Below are 23,240 nucleotides of genomic sequence, written 5' to 3'. Positions count from 1 at the left end.
GATACTTGTACCCCAACATTCACATCAGCATGGCTCGCAACAGCCAAAAGGTGGAAACAGCCCACGTGTCCATCAACAGAACAAGGGCCAAACGGAATATGTTCTGTCCATACCAGGGAATATAATTCAGCTGTAAAAAGAAATGCAATTCCGATCCACGCTGCAACACGGTGAACCCTGACGACATTACGGTAAGTGAAATAAGCGTGACCCAAAGGGACACATACTGTATTACTCCACTCATGTGAGTTACCTAGAGTCACCAAACTCACAGCAACAGGCAGTGGAATAGCGGTGAGTGGGGAAATGGGGAGTCACGGCATAGTGCGTACAGAATCGCTGTTTGAGATGATGAAAAATTCTGGGAACAGATAGCAGTGATGGTTGCATAATATTGTAAATGTACTTAGTGCCACTGACTTGTGTACTTAAAAATGGTTACAATGATAAATTTTATGTATTTTGAACGGAATTTTTTAAAACGAAAAAACAAGTGCAGCAAATGTATTGTTTTACAAAAAAATGCTAAAAGCCCCAATACCTGTTGTAGTGTGTACAGTGTTTCAGGACATTTTCACGTTTGGCCCCGGCATCCACCCTGTGAGATGGACCTGGAAGGTGCTAGGACAGCCTTGCCGGGCACAGGTCCCGACACCGACCAGGGGGTCACTGATGAGAACGTGTCAGTGCCAAGGACAGCTTCTCTCTGTTCCTGCTCTTCCTCGTCCTCTTCCCTAGTCCTCTCCAACTCCTGACCTCTTTTCTGTACACCTTAGTTCCAGCGCTTTCTCCTTCGCTTCCTGTCTCTGATCTCTGCCTCCTCCCCCAGCCCCCAGTCACTCCCCACTCTCCCCAGACCACTCACTGCTCCTTTGCGCTTCCCGGCCGCAGTCCTCCTACCTGCAGCCTCCCACCCCCTCTGCCCAGTTCCCTTTCTTGCCCTCTCCTTCCACCCCCCACTCCCTCCCCCATCTTAAGGCCCCCAGCTGCTTAGGATGCTTTGGTGACACCTTCATGCTCTAGCTAAATGGTCCAGCAATTCCTCATTCAGAAGTTGGCCTTGTCCTAGGAAGGATCCTATTTGTTCCTCTTCTTCCAATGAGCATATTTTGTCCATTTCAAAACAAAGTCCAGGCCCCATCTTCCCTAGGAAGGACCCCTCAGACACCAAGGACAGGATTTGGACTTGGACCTCACCATTTGAGCCACCGGCTGTGTGCGTGGGTCCACAGCATCGTTTTGTAAACCCTCAAGCCCTGCTCAATGGTAATTGAAACCAATAACTATTTCTGACTGTTCAAAGGTTTGACAAAATTTTCAGGGACCAGACACCCCCTTGGAGAGGGATCTCAAGACACCAGGGAAAGATGACCCCAAGAATGTTGGAAGGGCAGGAATGACCTGGCTCCAGAGCCGGCCTCTCTATTCTTCCTCCCTCTGTGTCCTTCCTCTCTCCGACTCACAGATTCTCTTGTCTCCCCTCTTAACTTTGCTGTGTGCATAGCATGCAATGGCCGCTTTCTTCCTAAATCTACAAAACCTTTCAGCTCTAGTGTCCACTACCCCCGGCTCATTTGAATATTTGACAATTCCAAATTCCAAGGGATAGACTGTGGCAGCTCAACACAACTTTTGAATGAGGCTATCATTCATAGGACTTGGGCTGGTCCCATCAGCCATGGTCAAGGAGGGCCTTGGGGGACAGTCAAGCCTGTGGTGGGAATTCATCCAGAAGAGGGTGTAGGAGGGCGGTGGCCTGAGCCATGTCTAGCCCCACACTGCTTAGGTGACAAGTGCAATGGTGGGCAAGATCATTGTAGGACTTACTTTTTCCTTCCAATTTTGGCTCCATGTCTAATGACTGTCTCAAGAAAAAGTACATTTTTTCAAGTTGGAAGCCAGGACAAGAAACAGCCACATTTTAAGTTTCTGCTCTGAGGATATTAGGGGAGAAGTGGAACTATTTAGATAATCATTCTTTGTGTGTCCTCCTTCCGTTTTTGAAAAACTATTTTTATTAAGCCAGAGCTAGCGATGGTTCAGAAGGTAAAGAAAGGATAGAACATCATTCCTCAAAGTAAAGGAAACAACCTTAGGCCCTGCAAGCGTTCAAATGTCATGGCTGGGGAGAGGTGTGGCACCAGCTCGGGCCCTGAGCTGTGAGCCAGGATCCTCCCCTGTGCCCAGTGTTCTTTGGTGCCTGAGCCTGCGCTTCCAGCACTGATAGCAGCCTCTGCTCTTGACCTTAAGTTCCCTTTGTAAATCAATCCACTGTGGCCACCTATGGGGAAGGAGCAACAGCAGCAGACACTGACAATGACAATCCTGTTATAGGAAGAAGACAGGAATTCGAGGTTTCACTCAAGATAGAGACAGTGCCTCACTTCACAGCAGTTAACAGGTAAGCCAATCACTCCACTTGCTGAAACCTGCTAAGTGATTTACATATGCATTATCTCATTCAATCACCACATCAAATCTCTGAGTGACTACTAGTATCTTTACAGAAGAGGAGCTAGGCTCAGAATGGCTAATGAACGTCCATAAACTCACAAAGCTAGTATGTGGATTTTGCACCCGAGCTTCAAAGTTGGCATTCCTGCCCATTGTCTTAAAAGCCCTGTGGGATAGAGGGTCATGTTTATAACCAGCATTTTTGGCTTCTTCTAAGGCATTCTGCATTCAGCTGTAACAAAATGATGAACACCTGAGTTGAGCTGATTTGGTAGAGGGAGTCAATGATGGAAGTATTTTAAAAATACCCCAGGCCTTTTCATTATAATCAGATTTAGTTTCCCAAATTAAATAGTAAGCCCTAAAACATTGCATGAAAAACTTTAGTTTATTTTATGTGTAAACTTGACTGAGCCACAAGATGCCCAGATATCTGGCATTTGAATCAGTAGACTGAGTAAAGAAGACCCACCCTCACCCCTGTGGGCAGGCATCCTCCAGCACCTTGAGGGCTGAATAGAACCAAAAGGCAGAGGTAGGTTGAATTTCTCTTTCTGTCTGAGAGCTTGAGCTGGGACACTGATCTTCTCCTGCCCTCAGTGGCCCCAGTTCTCAGGCATTCAGACTTGGACTGAAATCTATACCTCCAGCCCTCTGGCCTTTGAACTACACCACCAGCTTTCCAGATGACAGATCTCCAACTTCCAGACAACAGATCATGGGACTTCTCACCTCCATAACTGTGTAATGCATGTCTTTGCACGTGTCAATTGCTTGTTCATTTTTATTGCTGAGTATTTTGGGGGATTGGGGACGGGTTGTACTATAATTTGTTTACCCATTCACCAGTTGAGCGACATTTGGGTTATTTCCAATTTGGGGTAACCATGAACAAAACTGCTATCCACATTCACATGCAGGTTTCTGTGTGGACATGGGCTTCCATTGTTCTTGGGTGAGTACCTAGGAGTGGGACTGCTGGGCTGTCTGGTGAGTGTATTGTCCGAGTCTGCTCGGGCTGCTGTAAGAAAATACCATAGACTGAGTGTCGTATAAACAATAGAAACTTATTCTCACGGTTCCTGAGACTGGGAAATGCAAAATCAGGGTGCCAGCATGGTCATGCTGTGGTAAGGGCTCTCTCCCAGGTTGCAGACTGCCGGCTTCTTGCTGTGTCCCCACGTGGCCAAAGGACAAGGCACTGATTCCATTCACGAGAGCTCCAAAAGTCCCCACTTTCTAATGCCATCACCTTGGTGACTAAGTTTCAGCATGTGAATTTGAGGGGACCAAAGCATTCAGACTGTGGCGTGTGTGTTTATAACACGGCAATGTAAGAAAGATCCAACTGCTCCACGTCCTTATCTCTACTGGGTATTGCCCACAAACCGACTCTAAAAACAGTTTAAAATAGCTGCTAATGATGGGCAGTTTGTTTTGTTTGTTTTCCTAAATGCCTGGCTTCTATAGGTTTTAGATCTATCCAGAGAAGTTGATAATGAGATAAAATATTCTTCTGGGTAATTGAGCTCTTAAATTATGACTTTTTCCCTCTTAGTATTTAATTAAAACTTTTACATCCAACATCCTCACTACCCAAGCAGTAGGTAAGATAGCAATTGGTCCTATGTTCAAGAGGTATTTTTAAACACTCAAGTGAGGTTGTACTTTCATTAAAAGGAAGTTTTCCACTTCCTTAATGCTGCTTTGAAAAAAATGTGAAGATTCCTGTGCTCTGGGAAAAACCAAACCCATAATTAGAACAATGGCAACCTTGGACTGTTCTCATTTCTCTTTGAGGAAATGATTTTTTAAAGTTATTTGTCTACATGATACATATGGATTATCTACTTTCCGAATGACGCACAACCAATTTAGAATACCGAGTTGCTCCAAATTTCCCTCTAACTCCCTCATTGCCCAAGCCAGCTGATTTTGCTTTCCACATAGTTCAGGCATGCCACAAACTAATTTTAAATAATTAGCATTAGTTCAGATGGAACATAATTAGAGAATTAACTCCATTATGAAAATAATTATGTAAAACAGCATAAAAACTAACACTCACAGCATGAAGTGTTCACCATCTTTTGGGGGCATCAGTTTTGCAGCTCTTCATTAGCCTGGGAAATAGAAAATAAAATGAAAATGTGTTCAGCCACAGTGTGATGGGAAAAGACTCGGAGGAGGAAAGCCACCTGGGGCAGGACCCTTCCGCCCTCCCTGGCCTGTGGTCCAGCAGTGGTCCTCAAGCCAAGTAAACATTACTTGTAAATTCAGCACTTTAAGGATAAAACACAGAGGCTTCTGTGAAGATTTTAACTAACTGTCCTTAGTAGGGTTGATGATTGTTTGAACTACCAGATAGACCCGGGCCTGCAGGTTTAGTCTCCCTAGAATGGTTTCTAGAGGTGTGTCTTGAGGTTTTCAGCCTGAAGGCTGTGCAGGGAGTAATGGGAAGCCCCCAGGAAGGTCCTTGACTTGGAACTACTGAAGCCCAACAGAAGGTGAGAGGTGGAAGACGAAAGCTGTACAAGTGGCTGTATGATTCACTGTATCCTTAAGGAGTCCAGCAAAATTGTTCCCTCAATGATTGGCACCAAATAAAAGAGAATGGTATGTGGATAGAGTGGAACTAACATTAGTTAAGCAACTACTATGTGCTGATCATTGCCCTAGAGTCAGTTTCATGAATTTTCAAATTTAATCCTATCAACCATCTTAAGAAGCAGGTATTATCTCCCACAGTTACTTATAGCTGGGGAAATTGAGGGTCAGAGAGATTAAGTAACTTGCTCGTGTTGCTATTTTAGTGATCAAACTCAAAGTCCCACCAGCCCTGTCTGACTCCAAAGCTAGTTCTCTTCCCACTACCCACAATTGCCCCCTCAAAGACCTGACAGAATCCCTTAAATATCCCGCCCTCTCTAGGGTTGCCAGGAAAATGTAGGATTCCCAGTTAAATTTTCAGATAAAAAGCAAATACATTTTTAGTATTTGTATGTCCCAAATATTGCATGGGAGCTACATATATACTAAAAATTATTCCTCGTTTATCTGAGATTCAAACTTAACTGGACATCCTGTATTTTTCTTCCCTAAATCTAGCAACCTAGCCCTCACTGATGCTTTCTGGCCACGTGACGGAGATGTCAATATTCTGAAGTTTGCTTTGTCTTATTAATCATTCCAAAAGAATTCTTGCCATTGTATTTTTCGGGTGGTGGCGCGATGAGGAAGGGTTTTAAGGGAGGGTGGGTCTGTGTGAGCACAGCCCTGCGTGGGAAAGTAACGAGCACTTCCTTCTTCCAGGATCGCTGAACTGTTAACATACTGCTGGCTGGCAGGTACATTTCCACGGTACCCAGGTGTCTACTGCAGAACATTGCAAAGTGTGTTTTGTGGTGCCCTAGCCCATAAGCTACTTATTTTGTAGGCATATAACTTTGGAAAAGGCTACAAATGCCCCCCTCCTCCCTTGGAGAGTCCTGGCCACATTTGATTATTAAAGGATCTGAGAAAACCTATAGAAAAAAACCACTGTTAACTCTGGAACTTAAACATTGTCAGGCTCTTGGGAGATAACAGGCGGAGCCCCCTTCCTGTGGGGTGACAAGACACCCCATCTTTACTCGGTGCCCTTCTGAGACTATGTCTGAGAATCTTCAAGTCTTATTGACAGATTTTTTTTTTTTTTTATTTTGGAGGCCTTGGCACAGAGTTGAGTCAGCGGCACTCGGTGTAGCAGCCAGCTTGCGTGCTTGATCTGTAAGTCCTGGGAGGTGTCAGCTTTCTGGGCTGGGCTGCGCTCCATCTCCTATACGTCACCTCTTGCCACCTTGTCACCTGCTTCCCCAGGCTTCTGGGCTCTTCCATATTAATTTGCCCCAGGCACGACACTGGCCTGCTTCCTATTTACCTTTTTCCAGCACAGAAAAGACAAAGAGCATTGGAAACAGACGGTCCCCAGAGCAGGGGAGTGCTGGTAAATGTTGGGCAATGTTTAGAGACCCTGACTCTAAAAAAAAAAAAAAAAAATTAAGTATTAAATATTCACTAGTAGCATGGCCCTGCAGAAATACAAATAACATAAATGAATCCGATCTGGGCCCCTGATACTGAGGATTTCTCACTGGCAGATTTCACCGCAGCCTCTGATATTTTGTCACAGCCACGTCCAGTCCCGCGCCCCAGCCAGTTCATCCGAGGCCACGCTCTTCCATCCTCTGGACTTCCTTCCCCTGCCCTCCGTTCTGCTCTGTTATTTCCCAGCAGTGGTCAGCGCCTGCTCGGGAGCATTTTCTCATTCACAGTCTTCCTCCCCAGGCTCCTCAGAGGGTCCCCACTCTCGCGCTCTCCCTCCTTCTTCTCTCCTCCTCTCCTCATTTCCCCACCCCGTCCTCAGCATCCTGGCTTCTTCCTGGCAGCAGCCCTTGGGGTTGGGAGGCCAGAACGAGTTCCCTCCCTGTTGTGCTGCCCAGCACAAGTCACCAGACTTTCAGGATTCTCAGAGCAGGACCCGAACAAGACAATACAAATCCTCCTTGCTAATATTGCTCATTAATATGTATTATCATATTTAAAGTGTCCCCCTGGCTTGGCTATCTTTCTAAGACCCTCCCCTCACTAAGATAGGGGAGGAGAAAGGAAGGCTATAGGAGGGTAGCACTTTGGGAGGCTGAGGCGGGAGGATCACTTGAGGCCAGGAGTTTGAGACCAGCCTCAGCAACAGAGCAAGACCCTGTCTCTACTAAAAACAGAAAAAATTAGCCAGGCATGGTGGCGCACACCTGTAGTCCAAACTGCTTGGGAGGCTGAGGCAGGAGGATCCCTTGAGCCTAGGAGTTGGAGGTTGCAGTGAGCTATGATGAGACCACGGCACTCCAGCCTGGGCAACAGAGTGAGATCCTGTCTCAAGAAAAGAAAAAAATGAAAAAAAAAAGAAAAAGATAGCCCCATCCTCCCACAAACAATGGTTGGATAAATAGTGAATGAATGAATGAATGCAGAAATGAATGCTTGATCCAACGTCCATTTATCTCATACCTCATAGAAGGCCGAAGGCCTTGGTGTAAAGATTGTCCCGTCTGCTTTGCCCTCTCCTACTTCTAGCTCACGCCACATTTTGCTGATTTTGGATCCTTGATATACTGAGAGATAAGCTTCGCTACTACAGCAGTCTGTCTTCTCTTTCAGAATGCTGGAAAATGTGAAACACCCAAAATGTCAGGCTGGAAGGTTATTTCATAATTGATGTGCCAGCCATCTCAGCATAATTTCTCCACTGTAATTGTCAAGAGCTCCACAATTGCTTCTGCTAAAATCTTTTCATTACCACACACCAGTCATATTTCTGAATACTAATTCAAATTCGTGATGCACGCTGGCCCCTTCCTGTGTAAGATGATGTGTGATAACCATTAGTTAGCTTGACTAGCGTGTGTGTTAATGTCAAACCCGTGCTAGGAATACTCTGTGATCTCTCAGGGAAATTCTAGGTCCCTGAGCAAAACTTTTTAAAGATTTCCCTCTTAAAGGAAAAAAATTCTCAGACGTACCCTCAGTTGGCCTCCTTTTGGGGTTGCCTGGGCGGTAACTATGCTTCTATTTGTTTAACCAAAATACATTTTAAGGGGGATTTAACTGAATAGTCAAAAGTTAGGGGAGCAGGGTTAGCCTCCCTGAAAACCACATGGAGAAGATAATAGCTATAGTCTGAGATGCTTTGGTAGGGGACCACCAGCCCAGGGAGAAACTAGGGGGAAAACCCCACTGTGGTCACCTTCTACTAGGACTCAGCACTTCTGACTCTAGGCTAAACCCTGAAATGGGCAAGGCTCCACTAACTACCAATTTATTTTGAATATCAAGCTACAAAGACATTGAAATCAATTATGCTGGTGGTAGCAATTAAGGTGTGTCAAGTTAACCCTGGTATCTAATGACAACTCGTAACTGTTGCTGTTACAACACCCTTATCATAAATGGTACCCTCATTAATAACCAAACTCAATCCACGTCTGCCTAATGACCATCCAGGAGAGGTCAGCCCCGTCAGCACCCACACTTTAAGCAAATGCATCTCTCTTACAGCTCTCTTAAGTTTTTGGACATTTTTCTTCACACTTTGACAATTTTTCATTCATCGCTATCACTGAGAAAAGGAAATATATAATAAAATCTGCAAAAAAAGTCAGAAGAGCAACAACTTAAGAAATGAAGTATGATATTCCACATTGTGCTGACAAAGCTCAGACTGTTGATAAGACCAGATACAGAGATGGCTTGTGTGACGTCAATAGGCCATACGACAGATTAATTTCCAAAGGTTAGAAAAGGAAGCCACTCAGCTAGGGTCCATGTAAAAAATCAGCAATATTATCAGGGATGGAGGTGCAACCTTTTAGGAGATGATGGAAATGTTCTGAATCTGTGTTGTCCAAATGGTAACCCCTGGCCACATACAGCTACCATGTGGCCAGTGCCACTGAGCAAATACATTTTCAACTTTAATTAATTTTAAATTATCAGTTTCTTCTATGCTTCAATCCACCTTCCCTTCCATTCTCAATACATTCCATTAAAGAAAATCCCAGATCTAGATCATAAAATCCTCAAGGGAGAGAGGTTTACACTTTTGGAGTGATAAGTTCTGAGAAACTGAGGGTCACCTCATACCTGGAAACCTAACTAACCATCTATGTATGGCTAAAGCAGTCTTGCGTGTAGCCTAATCTGCATATAGGCCAGAGATCACCTCACCTACACCAGGTGCACTGTATGCATCTTAGAGTTATACAGGGCACAGTATACAGTACACACGGATATATAGTGTGCACTACACAGTACACACAGATGTGAACAAAATGCTGACTCAGCATCCTCGGACTCCAGGCTAGCACAGCCGGGTCCAAGAATATTTGTGAACTCAGTGCGGAGCGACCAGAGGGAGTTTCTGCTCAGACATCTCTAGGAGCTATGCTGACAGCCCCTTGGGCAGCAAAAGCACTTATTCTCCATCTGGCAATGGGAGTCAGGCATGGGTATGCACGAAAGAGCTCCCAGTTCAAATTATTCCATTAAGCTGTGTATGCAATTTTCAACTACGAAGAAAATAGATGATGGAAGCCAATCTCAATCAACAAATTATTTTGCCTCTTGGTTAGTAATTTTTTTAATGAAAACACTGTTTCCTTTCAATGCATGTAAAACAGTTTAGAAGAACCAGCAAGGAAAGATGGCTTGATCATGGGCTAATTGAATATGATAGTTCAGGGGACAAGCATATATTCAGAAGCATTAAATAATATTCTCAGTAAATTATTGTATGTTATGAAAAAGGAAAGCTAGGGTTCATGACAAATACTCATTTACTTAGGAAATTTTCAAACATACAAGAGAAGTAAGAATAATACAGTGAATGCCTATGTAGCTATCAACCAAGTTCAATAATTACCAATACTTGGCCTATCTTGTTTCTTCTGCACTTCAACCCACTTTCCATTCCATATCCAATGAATTATTTTAAAGAAAATCCCAGACATCATATGATTTCATATTTTTAACAAACCCTTTAATTTGTATCTCTAAAGATAAGGCAGTTTTAAAACATACTGTCAATACAATATTATCACATCTAAAAATATTAATAATTTCTTAATATCATCAAATAAATAGAAAAGTCTAGCTGTCATCCCTGTCCCCTTCTCTCTGTTGTCTCCTTCCTTCACAGTAATATTTTTTAGTTTTGATTTGACTTTCAATTTTTATATAAGCAAATAAATATATGTGTGTATTCATTCTTTCCCTTTATAGAGAAAAAGGCAACCTATTATACACATTTTCTGCACCTGGATTGCACTTAAAAATAATTCTGACTCCATGTCCATACATAGAGAACCTCTTCATTCTTTTTTATAGCTGCCTAGTACCCTAACATGTGAATGTACTTTAGTTTATTCAATCGTTTCTTTGTTGATGGACATTTGGGGTATTTCCAGTCTTTTGCTCTTACATGTAGTGTTATAAGGAAAAGCCTTGTGAATATACATTTCTTTTTTTGAGAGTGTATTTTTGGAAGAGATTCCTAGAAGTGGAATTGCTGAGTCCAAAGGTAAAGGCATATCATTTTGCTAGCTATTGTCGAATTCTCCTCTATAAGGATTATGCCACTTAGCATTTCCACAGAAATGAGTGTCTTGTCCCTCTTTTGGATTTTTGCCACTCTGAGAAATGATAAATCTTTGTCAGTGAAGTTTCTATTTTCATTTCTTTTTCTGTGATCCATATGCTAAGAACTTAATTCCAAAGAAATAAGATTCCTTTTGGACAGTAACACCTTTGGGATTATTAAAGAAGAAAATCATCTCAGGCTACATTATATATTGAATAAAGAAATTTTTCTTGCAGATGGCCTTGAATTGTTAAATTTTCATTCAGAATAGCTCAGCCATGGGGAGTTTATGGAAATGGAATAGTCAAAATTCATACAGCTAGAAGCCTCAAAGAGCACTTTTTACCAGCATATGCTGTTGAATACCTTGGGTGGCATTCATACCCATCAAGTAGTCCATGGACATCTTTTGAGAAGATTAAACCTAACTTAGAAATTGTAGGTTCTTGGTTCAATAAAGAAAACTAATGCTTCATCCTGAAAAAGTAACCAAGGGGGAAAAAAAACACATTACATTCAGTCAAAACTTTATGGAACTTTAAAAAGCTCCATCCCACCCTGCCCATGTAGAAGTCACCCCAAAGGAATATGTATAGCATATCATTTACTTTACCTGTTTGGATTTCAACACTGAATAAGGGCTTGCAAAAACAGAACTGAGTCTTTTCTTTTTGTTTCTTTTTGATTAATTTTGGCATTTTTATTATCAAGTGAGTCTTTTAGGTGAAATATTCAGTGTCATGTGTTTACAAATAAACACTCATGGAGGATTCATTTCTCTTGTATTTAATTTTACCAGGTTGCCACCTAGCATGCTACCAATTTATCAAGCATTAAACATTTAGGGATGATCTTCTGTGGGCCAAGAACAGTGCTAGAAGCTGGGGATACAAAGACGATGACTCCGTGGTTCCCTGGCAGAGGGGGCTGAAAAGTGAACAGGTAAACTAATAGAACCTCTGACGTGGGACCAACCAGGGTGTATTGTCTTTGTTTACATGTATTTCCACTAGAAGAGTTCACTCTTTTTTTTTTTTTAAAGAACAACTTTATTGAGATAAAATTCACATTCCATATAATTCATCCATTTAAAGTGAAAAATTCAATGTTTTTTTTTGTGTGTATATTCACAGAGTTGTGCAACCATCACCACATTCAATTTTAGAACATTTTCATCACCCCAAAAAGAAACTCCACATCTACCACCAGTCACGCTCCATCTCCTCCAACCTGCCCCTCAGCCCTGGGCAACCACTAATCTTTTCAGTCTCTGTAGATTTACCTATTTGAGGTATTTCATTAAAGGAAATGAAATCATGCAGTAGGTAGTCTTTTTACACTCAGCGTAATGTTTTCTAGGTTTGTCAATATTGTAGTATGTATCAGTATTTTATTCCTTTTTATTGCCAAATCTTATTCCATTGTATGGATATACCACATTCTCTGTTTACTGTTCTCTTATTAGGTGACATTTATAGACGGTGAAATGCACAAATCTTATGTGTGGCTATACTATGTTTTACTTATCCACTCATCAGTTGCTGAACAAGTGGGTTGTTTCCACCTTTGGGCTGTTAAAGAATAATGCTGCTCTGCACATTCGTGTACAAGGTTTTGAGTGGACACCAGTGGAGTTACTGGGTTTAACCTCTTGAGGAATGAGTTTACTCAGGGAGCAAATGCATCTTTGTGTTTCCACTATAAAATGCAATAGTAGAAATTTAATAAGCCATCAACTTCTTGCTCAGAATTGGCAATCCATCAATTTTCCTGTGTTTTGGCATTGGGAGTAGCCGCCTTTTCTGTCAGCTGGCCTAAACTCTAGGTCAGGTGATCATCCAGCCCAGGGTTGTGATGTGATATTATTCAATTTCACCTTTTTCCATCTTTTTTTTTTTTTTTTTTTTGAGGCACGGTCTTGCTTTGTTGCCTGGGCTAGGGTACAGTGGTGTCATCATAGCTCACTGCAACCTCACACTTCTGGGCTCAAGCACTTCTGCTTCAGCCTCCCAAGTGTCCGGGACCACAGGCATGTGCCATTGTACCTGGATATTTTCTATTTTTAGTAGTGATGGGGTCTCGCTCTTGCTCAGGCTGATCTTGAACTCCTGGCCTCAAGCTATCCTCCTGCCTCAGCGTCCCAGAGTACTGGGAGTACAGGTGTGCCATCTTATTTACATGGCACCATGACAGACTTTGCCAAAATTCACATACATGAACTCTGCAAACTCTCTCCACCCTCCTCCAATTTGCTAATCTAGTAGTAATCTGTGAAGGGAAAATGTGGTCAGTTTGGCACCACCTGTTCTAAATGCTCGTGTGGAAAGCTGAAACATTGGCTGCTTAATGATAAGTTCTAATCTTTATCCAGGAATTAACACCAACCTGTTTATACTTCCCAGATTCCACCTTTCTCTCTTTTAAAAAAATTATTACATTGGACCCTTTGGGGATTTGTCATTTCTCTCTCATTGCCCTGGTTCTCCAGACATCCCCCTGCAGTAGCTCCCGGCCCCCTGAGAGGTGACTCATCTGAACTTGGGGGTCTGTCTGCTCTCACTGTCTCATGCACTCAGGATGTTAAAGCTGTGGGCTCCTCCCTCTCTGGGTTTTACATCTCTCTAAGCTTATTTTTATTATACCCTTCCTGGCAGAAAGATTATTTTCTGTGATAGAGAAACAAAGGTGTTATTGAGTAGTTCTGAGTAGTTCTGTATTCTTTCTGGCAGGTGTTTACACGAGACTCTCCCTCGAGCCTGAGTCCTCTTCCTTGTTCCCTGGCTCTGACAGATCAATAAAGCCCTCTGGGTTGGACCCAGAGTTTTTCATAAGCCCTGATCATTGTAGTCTTTAAAACTTCCTCATGTGGTTCTTAAAGGTCCAGGCTCCTCTTGTGGATGTCTCTGGATGGCTGGCTATAGGACCATTTACCTGGGGACACTGTCTTGGAATAATTTCTAGGTGATGAGAAACCTTGTTTCTCTTTCCAGCAGACTGGCTAGCTGATCTCCGTCTCAGCCACCACCACCTACTTTCCCCTAGACTTTCTTCTCCCACTTGGGCACTGCAGGAAGAACCTAATACTTTTGAAGTCATCAAGGCAATTTGGCACTGATTAGGGCAGGAAAACAGACAGGGGGTTAAAAATAATGGAAAAATGATAAAAAAAAAAAATCTTCAACATCTACAATAGTCATCCCCCAAATCTACCGTGACTCAGAGAGAGTATACTCCATCTACTATCTACTCCAGGTACACAGTCCGTATAGATTAGATATAATCTTATCAAAGCCACTAAGGCCATTTTAAAGACATCCATTGCATCTTTACCTTCATTAGGCATATAATTTTTTTATTCGATATTACATTGTTGTAGCTCTTTACAGATCAAAAAAACATATTCCTGTGGTTTCCAGGGCTATAGTATCTATTGTCTACAAGTGGATTGTTAATTCAACCATCATCTAGAATCACTACAGATTTTTTTCACTTTTAAAGTCTAAAGAAACACTATGATGAACAGGTTAGTCCATAGACCCAGTTCTGTGTGTTTTGACTCATTAGTAATCTGGTTCTGGTTCTATAGCTATTTGGACTTTGGGTGGGGGATAGGGTGGTACAAAAAGGGGAAATGGGTTCACTTGCACATTTGTAAAGAGTTCGAGATCATTTGGAGAGAAAATAGGCATATCTCCACCTAGTGGGCAAAAGCAAAATGTGGGAACGTTGAAATGGGTTTGGACCATTAGGTACTCGTCCAGGCACTTAAACCTGGGCTGCTAGTCTTGTAAGTCAAAGATTGGCAAGGTGAAAAAGAACTAGATTGGTCAAGAAAAATCCACCAGGATTACTATGGAAAACATTCTATGAAGGCAGTTTAATATGAGCTTTGGAATCATAAACTTGGATTTAAATTCCAGCTCTACTACTAAAGAGCCACGTGATTTGGGACAGGAGGCTTAGTTATCCAAGTCTCCGCTTCTTCATCTGTAAAATGGGAATAATAATATTTACAGAATAAATTTATTTTAATAATCAAAATAATGCATATAAACTAATTAGCACAGTGGCTGGCACATAGAAGGCAGTCAGTAAATGACAGGTATTATAATTATGTCTGTTTGAAATGAGGGGTAAAGTATTTCCTCTAAGGATAGAACTTACTTGTTGCGTACATGCATGTGTTGTTAGCAACAAGGCAATACAGATTACAAAGGCATAAGGAATCAGAGTATTATATGCTTTAGTACAATAGGATCTATTTAATTATCTGCTGAATAAATCATGTATTAATCCTGGATAAAACGACTCAGAGGAAAATTTCTACATATTTCAGTTTGACCTTCCATTTCAATGGAAATGCACAGATAGTGTGAAGCAGGTCATAAATCTTTCCTCTATGCCCACTAAAAATAAAAGGCAATGAGTTAGTGACAAATATCAACCAGAAGGTATTCCAGATAAATAATGGATCCTTATCGCCTTCCTAAGGAAAAGTCACATCTGTTAAGATAATATTCAGTATAAGGTATCCTGGCCTGGTCTGGTGCAGCACACACAGCCTCACACCGTGGAGGACCATGTGCACGGGAGTGCGGGAACTCAGATGGACAGCACACAGCGGGGTGGGGGAGTCTCTGCTTCAGTCTCCTCTTTCTACTCCTTTTAACTCGTGTTGATCTGGTAGTTTTCTACCTGCTGTCACCGCTTTCTATTTCTTATGGGTTGAATGTGCCCCCCAAAAGATAAGTTGAAGTCCCAATCCTCAGTACCTGTGAAAGTGACCTTCTTTGCAAATAGGATCTTTGCAGATGTAACCAAGATGAGGTCATCTGGGGTGGAGTGCGCCCCTAACCCAATATGACTGGTGTCCTGTAAGAGGAGCAGGAGAGACACACACAGAGAAGACCACGTGAAGACACCAGAGAACACCATAGATGACAGAGGCAGAGACTGGAGTGATTCCTCTACAAGCCAAGGAACGCCAGGGACTGCCTGCAGCACAGAAACTAAGAGAAAAGCCTGGAACAGATTCTCTCCAGAGAGAACGTGGCTCTGCCAACACCTTGGCTTCAGACTTCCAGCCCCCATAACTGAGAGAGAATACATTTCTGTTATTTCGAGCCACAGTGTGTGGTACTTTGCTACCACAGCCCTGGGAAACGAATCCGCTCTTCCTAGCAGAGCAGTTACCTCACGGCTGCGTGCTAGATGTTGATCTGCGCCATTTTTAAATCCCTGAAATCCTAACCTTATAAAATTATAGCAAGCTGCAGCTACGCAAGAGGGGCGAGAGACCTGAAAGCGTTTGTGTTCAGAGGCAAACATGTAAACATTTAGGTTCTCCGCCATGCTGGCCCCACCTGGGTCAGGGGGCAGATGGAGTTTTCCTCTCCGGAGGGCTGAGAGCCGGCTTCTGACGCCTGGCACCGCCAGGTCGTCTGTCTGCTTCTGTCTTCACGAGGAGGAGGACATTGATTTAATCTGCCAATGCCTGATTTTGACAGAACCTTCCAGCACCCTTGCCTTCCTCTCTCCCCTCCTTCCCTGGCAGTTCCAGCCCAGGAACTCCGCCTCAGTACCCACTCGCCCCTCTGCAGCCGAGAGCAAATGAAGCTCAAGGGCTTTGAAATAGCCTTGCTCAATGAACGTACGTCCTGTTTAAATCCGTCGTATGCTACCTCGGCTTATTTGGATTTAGGAAATGCTCGATCATCCTGTTGACTCAGCGCCTAAAATAAGAGGCCGATGCCAGGCCCCTTAGGCGGAAGGGACTCCCCGGGCAGCGCGGCTGTACTGCACGCTCCCGCTAGATGGCGCTCCACCGACGGTTGGGCCCCGGGGCCGTGCACTTTCCCTTCGGCATCCGGCAGCTCCAGGAGCAAAATCCCAGGATGAGGGAGCAGCTCGGGAAGGCAGATTTAGAAGACAACGTTATTTTCCCTTAACGTCCGACTTCATCTTCAGATTAGACAGCACCTCCCACTGCCTCCCTCATTAACAGCCTCAGCTGTGATCAATTCCTTCTACCTCCCTCCCTCCAGGTAAAGAAAGGGCTCACGATAAACACACGACCAAACCATAACATTAGATGGCAACAAGAAAAAAAAAAAATGGTCATTTGGAGACTCTCAGGGCTATGGAGTTTAATATAGGCACGAACTGTCAGTCGGGGTTAGCCTGGGGCCTGCGCTTGGGGGGCAGACGAGGCATCGTCAGCACCTCATCCGGGATGCCACCTGGCGCGGGCTGGCCCGAGAGAACCGCCTGTGCTCGTTAATATCCTTCTGGAACAGAGCGAGCCCGGCCGAGAAGCACAGAATGGTTTTGACACCGTGACAGGATAAAGTGCATTTCCAGTTGGACCTGAAATACTCAAAACTGAAGCCAACTTCTCCCATCAGAATCGCTGTTTAAACCCAGGAGTACAGACAAAGGGGACTGAGTATTACAGTGATGAGACTCGGAGAAGAGCTCTCAGGTTGCCATCGTCGTCGTATACCTTAAACGAGCCTTCCCCCCCGTATCGTGTATAGAAGAGCTTGCTTTTTCTAAGTGACGAAGTTTCTGTTCAACATCAATCTGATGACATCCTCCTGATTCTCAGTTTCCTCAACTGTAAATTGGAAAAGATAGTTCTTTTCTTGAGGTGCTATGATGAAACTTGAAAATAAAACATGAATGTTCCTAACAAAGCGTGTGGCACATAGCAAATCTTTCAATAAGCAACTCTCTCTCTCCTTCTTGCTGCAATTCTAGGAAGTTTGGATGACTTCCTTCCAGATGTTGCCATGATCATTACACACCAGTCACCAAAGTTGTAAATACCTTGGTGCAGACTCGTGCCGTGGGCACAGTGGGGGCAAATGCTCTCATCTCCACTTTCACTATCTTCAGAGTGGATTATTGATTTAGGGGCAGTGAGGAAGGGAGCTTGTGGCTTCCTGCAGCCCTCCAATTTGCCTGTGGAATGGCTCTGGGAAAGGATCCAAAAAGACAAAGCCGGGGCTGCTGACTTCCCCAACACAGCCTGGATCTTCAACCGCAGAGGGGAGCTGCACCGCCCAAGCCCTCCATGCAACTCTGTGAAAGAGATGAGTCTGGTCTGGGGGCACCTTCAATTTCCTTTCCTGGACCCCTTCCTGTCCTCTCTCATTAAGGTTGCAGGACCCCATTTTATCCCCCTTTTTGCTCTATTAAAACTTGATCTCAGGGGAAAAAATTGATCATCAGTAACTTTAAGGTAAGGGACATTTTTGCAACACTCTCTCTACACAAGATTCTTCCTCATTTATTCATCACCAAGAAGATGGAGGAAGTGTTTTGGAAGGCAGGCATCTTCTGGTGTCCCTAAAATCACCCCAAAGGAAAACTCTACTCTTCACTCAATCTACCCTAAAGGTTAAAAGGATTGATGTTCAGAACCATGGAGCCCACCCAGGAAGTGCCCTCACCCATGGAGCACTCACATTTGAAAGGACCATAAAAATGACCCAGTAGGCCAGGCGTGGTGGCTCACACCTGTAATCCTAGCACTCTGGGCAGCCAAGGTGGGAGGATCTCTTGAGGTCAGGAGTTTGAGGTTGCTGTGAGCTAGGCTGACACCACAGCACTTTACCCAATCTGTCTCAAAAAAAAAAAAGAAAGAAAAAATAAGACCCGGTAGATTTTCAAATAGCACTGTGGTGGAGAGAAAGTACAGACAGTTCCCAATTTGCAATGGTCTGACATAATTTTTCAACTTTATAATGGGTTTGTTGGAGATATTAAATGCATTTCCAACTTATGATACTTCTGACTTATGGATTGATCAGGACATAACTCCATTGTAAATCAAGGAACATCTGTAATCAATGAGGCTTCTGAGATTCCACCTCCAGGGGAAAAATGTTGGTAGGAAGGATTGGGGACCACTATTTACTGCTTTTTACCTCTTAAAGCCCAGAGTTTTAGAACAAAGACATTCTGGTTGGTCTTTCAACATCATGGCTATGAGGTTCATCCCAGAGAATGACTTTCTAGAATTATGGAGTTAAAATGATCATCAGTAGAAGTTCAGATGGAAGTTCATATATAGAAAATCCCAAGAAGCAGAGACAAGTAGTTTAAGAGTCCTAAAATGATACCTTTGATTAGACACCTCTCGGGTGCCACCTCATAGTCTCTTGGTTACGCACGTATCTGAAACCCTGACTACAAGTTTTGCTCTAGCTGCAGAGGCTGGCACTTCACCAGGCACAATGACTTTGTTTTGCCCTATTCGCAGGTGGCATGCTTTTGTTTAAGCCCTGGGGCGTCCTTGTCATTGCTGAGATGCCATGGAATGTGCTTGGCACCCACATAAATGCAAAACAGAGTACCAGGGAATTAATACCCATGAGGCAAATTTTTGACCCATAGGCAACAAAATCCAGCAGATAAATCTCTCTCCCTCCTTCCTCCTCCTTGCCCTGAATGGCTACCGGAAGGGACATTCATGCATCCTTTCTGGAGACAGTACGCTGAGACTAAACAATCAATGGCCCTTGGTACAAAGTGGTGCCCATCTCAGTAATACATTCTCTTGAATCTTTACTCCTTTTCTTACTTACTCTCCTTTCCTCACTCTTTTTTGGCTTTATCTGTATTCCTTGCTAGGGTCTGAACGTTTGTTTTCCCCTAAAAATTCATATGTTGAAATCCTACCCCCAAAGATGATATTATTATGAAGTGGGGCCTCTTTAGAGGTGATAGGTCATAAGGGGTCTTCCCTCATGAGATTAATGTCCCTATAAAATAGGTCCAAGGGAGCTCATGCACCTCTTCTACCATGTGAGGACACAGCTAGAAGGCACCATCTGTGAATTAGAAAGTGGGTCCTCACCAGACACTGAATCTGCTGGCACCTTGATCTTGGATTCCCAGCCTCCAGAATTGTAAGAAATAAGTATTTATTGTTTATAAGCTACTCAGTTTATAGTCCTTTGTTATAGCAGCCCAAATGGACTAAGATACTCCTTTAAAAAAAGCATTAACACATAAATTTTGCTTCCAGCTCAGTTTATAGAAACTCAGGCTAAGATAACTATCCCTCGTGGAGCAGAGTCAGCATTTTATATTGCTATAAAAGATAAACAATGCTTTCTCAGGACAAGTTTGGACTCCTATAACCCAGTTTTACCAAGTCACTCAATCACTAATACCTCTCAGTCCATGATTTGATCACAGTGATCTGCCTATACTTTAGCTTTCTGCCAGAAGAAAACTCAATACTCTTTAAAAGATGATAAAAACATTCTAAACCTCTTCAATTTATACACCATGTGTAGACAGTTTTTAATCCAAAATTATCAGGCCTGCCAGTTTACAGAGCCAAATGACCAAAAGCCAGGAGAAAAAGCAGGCAAAAGAAACAGACCTATGGGTGATCCAAATATTGGAGTTATCAGACATGGACTTCAAAATAACTATGATTAATATATTCAAGAAAATAGTTTTAAAGATGGAAACTTTACCAGAGAATTGGAATCTGTGTTTTAAAAAGACTTAAGGCAGAATTTTAGAACTAAAACATAAAACAACTAAGATAAAAAATTTAATGAAAGTAGTTTATAGAACACTAGACACAGCAAAAGAGAGTTACTGAAGTGGAAAATAGGTCAAGAGAAAAGTATCAATTCTGAAACATAGAGATAAAAGGATAAAAAAAAAAAAAAACCAGAAAGGAACATACTTGACATATGGAACAACATGGTGAAAAAGTTTAATATGTGTAATTGGAGTCCCAGAAAGAGAGTAAAGAATGAATGGAGCACATGAAATAATTGATAGATTAGTCTGAAATTTTTTGAAAAATGAAAACATTAAGCCACAGGTTTGAGAATCTCTAAAAACTCTAAGTAGGATAATACAAAGAAAATCACACCCAAGCATATCATAGTCAAATGGATAAAAATCAAGTACAAAAAGAAAACCTTGAAAGCAGCTAAACAAAAAAGGGTCTTTTTTTCTGGTTATAGAATTATAGGTTGACATTTTTTCCTTTGAACATTAAAGACATTTTATTCCGTTGTCTTGCTTCTATGGGAGAGGTTAACAGTCAGTTTCATTGTTGAAGGAAATGTACCTTTTTTGTTTGATGTTCTCCCAGATCAAGGGAAGCTGGATTTATTTTCTCCCAAGAAAGGAGGAAGAGAACAAACAACTGTGTTTAACCTTCTCTGTCCCTGGCGCTTTTGCACCCTCCTAGAAGCAGCCTCATGCCATGACTTACATGTATCCACAGCTTGGGGGGCCTCCAGCTCTGATCTTCACACCTCTAGAAAGTCACGGCAAAGCGAGGGAATACAGGGTGGGGGCACTGCAATGATCAGAGATGGAGGAATTTTGCAGGAGAGTTTTCAGAGATGAAGACTTGAAAGACTTATACTTGAAGTTTGCAAATCCATGAAAATCATGATAACTTTGAAAACTGAGTGTTGGTGTTGTTGGTTTGTTTTACTGAATTCTAGACTGTAAGATGCAAAGAGTAATCTCTGAGAGTATGAAGAAGGTAGTTGTGGGCAAATGAGAGTGAGACCTCTTACACTCAAATGAGTCCGTTTATCTTTTTTTGTTGTTGTTCTAGGATGTGATAGGAATTCAAACATAAAGAAGTTCAAGAAAGGTTAAGAGTGAAGTAAAAAACAAAATAACAGGTTCTTAGCTGGCCATTAAAGGATGTAAGAGATGCTGGCTTCAGAGGCGGTTGCAGGACTCTGAGCCTGGACAGAAGCTGCTCCCCGGGGTGGGCTGCAGCAGGAGTCTGTCTGGGCATCAACTCCGCTCAGTCCTTATATACGCGGCTTCCTGGGCCAGTTCTGCCCTGGTTTGCCCAACTTTTCTGGGAGGCTTTTGGAAGCATAAACATGTTTTAGAAGTCTCTCCTCAGCAACAGGGTGGAGGTTTGGAACAGTTGGGTGTTTGCTACTAGAATTCCGTATAGCAAACAAATATCCGTAAATAAATATTAGAAATTAAATATAGAATGCTTGGCATTTAACATATTTTTAAAACATTGTTTACCAATTTCTTTCCTCCTTGCCAACTGTTAGAGTTGCCAGATAGTTCTTTAAGATTTGGCCTGGCCCCACCTCTCAAATTATGACCCTGGCTGCAGGAAAACATTATCTGGATTCAAACCAACAAATTGTATCTTTATGTTTGCTTGCATAACCAGGTTGCATTCCATGCCTGTGTCAAGCGTGTGAGGAAAAGGTAGCCGTGGGATACAGGACACAGGCTTGCCTTTGACCGCTGAGAGGCAGAAACAGGGATGCCAAGCACGGAGCTCCTGGCAGTATCTTCGATCCTTCCTTTGCTAAGAGGCATTGCTTAGCCATCTTAGCCCTACTTCTCATGGGCAGGAACAAAGCCTCACAATCCTTGTCAATGTAACTATCTAAGAAAGGCACTTTTAGAGTGGGCACTGAGATGAAACTCTAATCAGAGCTTAACGTGGTTCCTAGAGGGAGGACCAGAGCCTTACAACAAATGCTAAATTATTTAAAACAGTGCAGAGTAGGTCTTTCCAAAGAGACAACTGGTTGCCTTTAAAATTCCTCCCAACTCCACTATTGGCTGATGCCTAAAATTGTATCATTAGAACATTCACCCTTGGAATGCATAGCCTGTGTCCCTGTAGGGCAGACACTGTACTAAGTCCTATACATGTCTTTACTAATAGACATAATGTATTTTAGTTTTCATAATCTGCTATTATCCCCATTTTACAGATGGAAAATTGAGGCTAAGAGAGTGAATTTCCTTAGGCAATACAGGTACTAAGTGACAGAGCCAGGAACAACAGAATAGGTCTGTCAACACCCCTGCTTTCTCCACTATATCACACAGCCTTCAAGGGGTGAAGATTTGATGAAGAATTGGGGAAAGAGAGCACACGAGGCAGAGGGAATTAAGTTCCTGAGAGAGAAAAGAGAAGAGGCCAGCAGGGAGCCTGCAAAGGTAAATCACCCAGCTTCCACAGTCCTGCCTGGGGCTGGTCTTGGGTAGGAACAAGAGAACCTAAAAGTGGACGCTGACATTCCCACCAGTATCCAGGTAATTGCATCCAACGGGAGTCAGCAAGCTTCCTTTGGTCAGCCAAGCAGAGAGGTAGCTGGCAGATATCTGCCATGTGATAAAGGTAACCATGGTAATATAACTATCAATGTTGGTGCTGTTTTTAATGCAAAATTCTATGTTGCTGTAATTCTCTTGATAGAAATGAATGTTACCTTTAACTGGCAGAACCTCCCCCCCCCCGACCCCCACAATGCCTGTCCACTGCCTGCCCTAGCAGTGGACCTAGTGTATTTGACATCTAGGAGTGGATTGTTTTTAACAACTCCCCTACCACATGACAAAATTAGTTTTGGTAATAATCATGAAATTAAGCTAATAATGATCGCAGGGAAAGAAATACAATGAAATTTTTCTTTTATTAAACTTCACATATATTATCACAGCAGATAAATACTACTATATTATCAAAAAAGGAAAAAAGTAAATATTTTTAAATTGTGCTCATTTTTTTTTATTTTGAGAAAAGGGAAAAAACTTATACCTACATGTTGGTAACGCATAGAACATTACA

Source organism: Eulemur rufifrons, chromosome 5, assembly GCF_041146395.1.
Source record: "Eulemur rufifrons isolate Redbay chromosome 5, OSU_ERuf_1, whole genome shotgun sequence".
Lineage (NCBI taxonomy): Eukaryota > Metazoa > Chordata > Mammalia > Primates > Lemuridae > Eulemur > Eulemur rufifrons.
The sequence above is the reverse complement of the archived record's forward strand: the minus strand, read 5'-3'. Positions refer to the sequence as shown.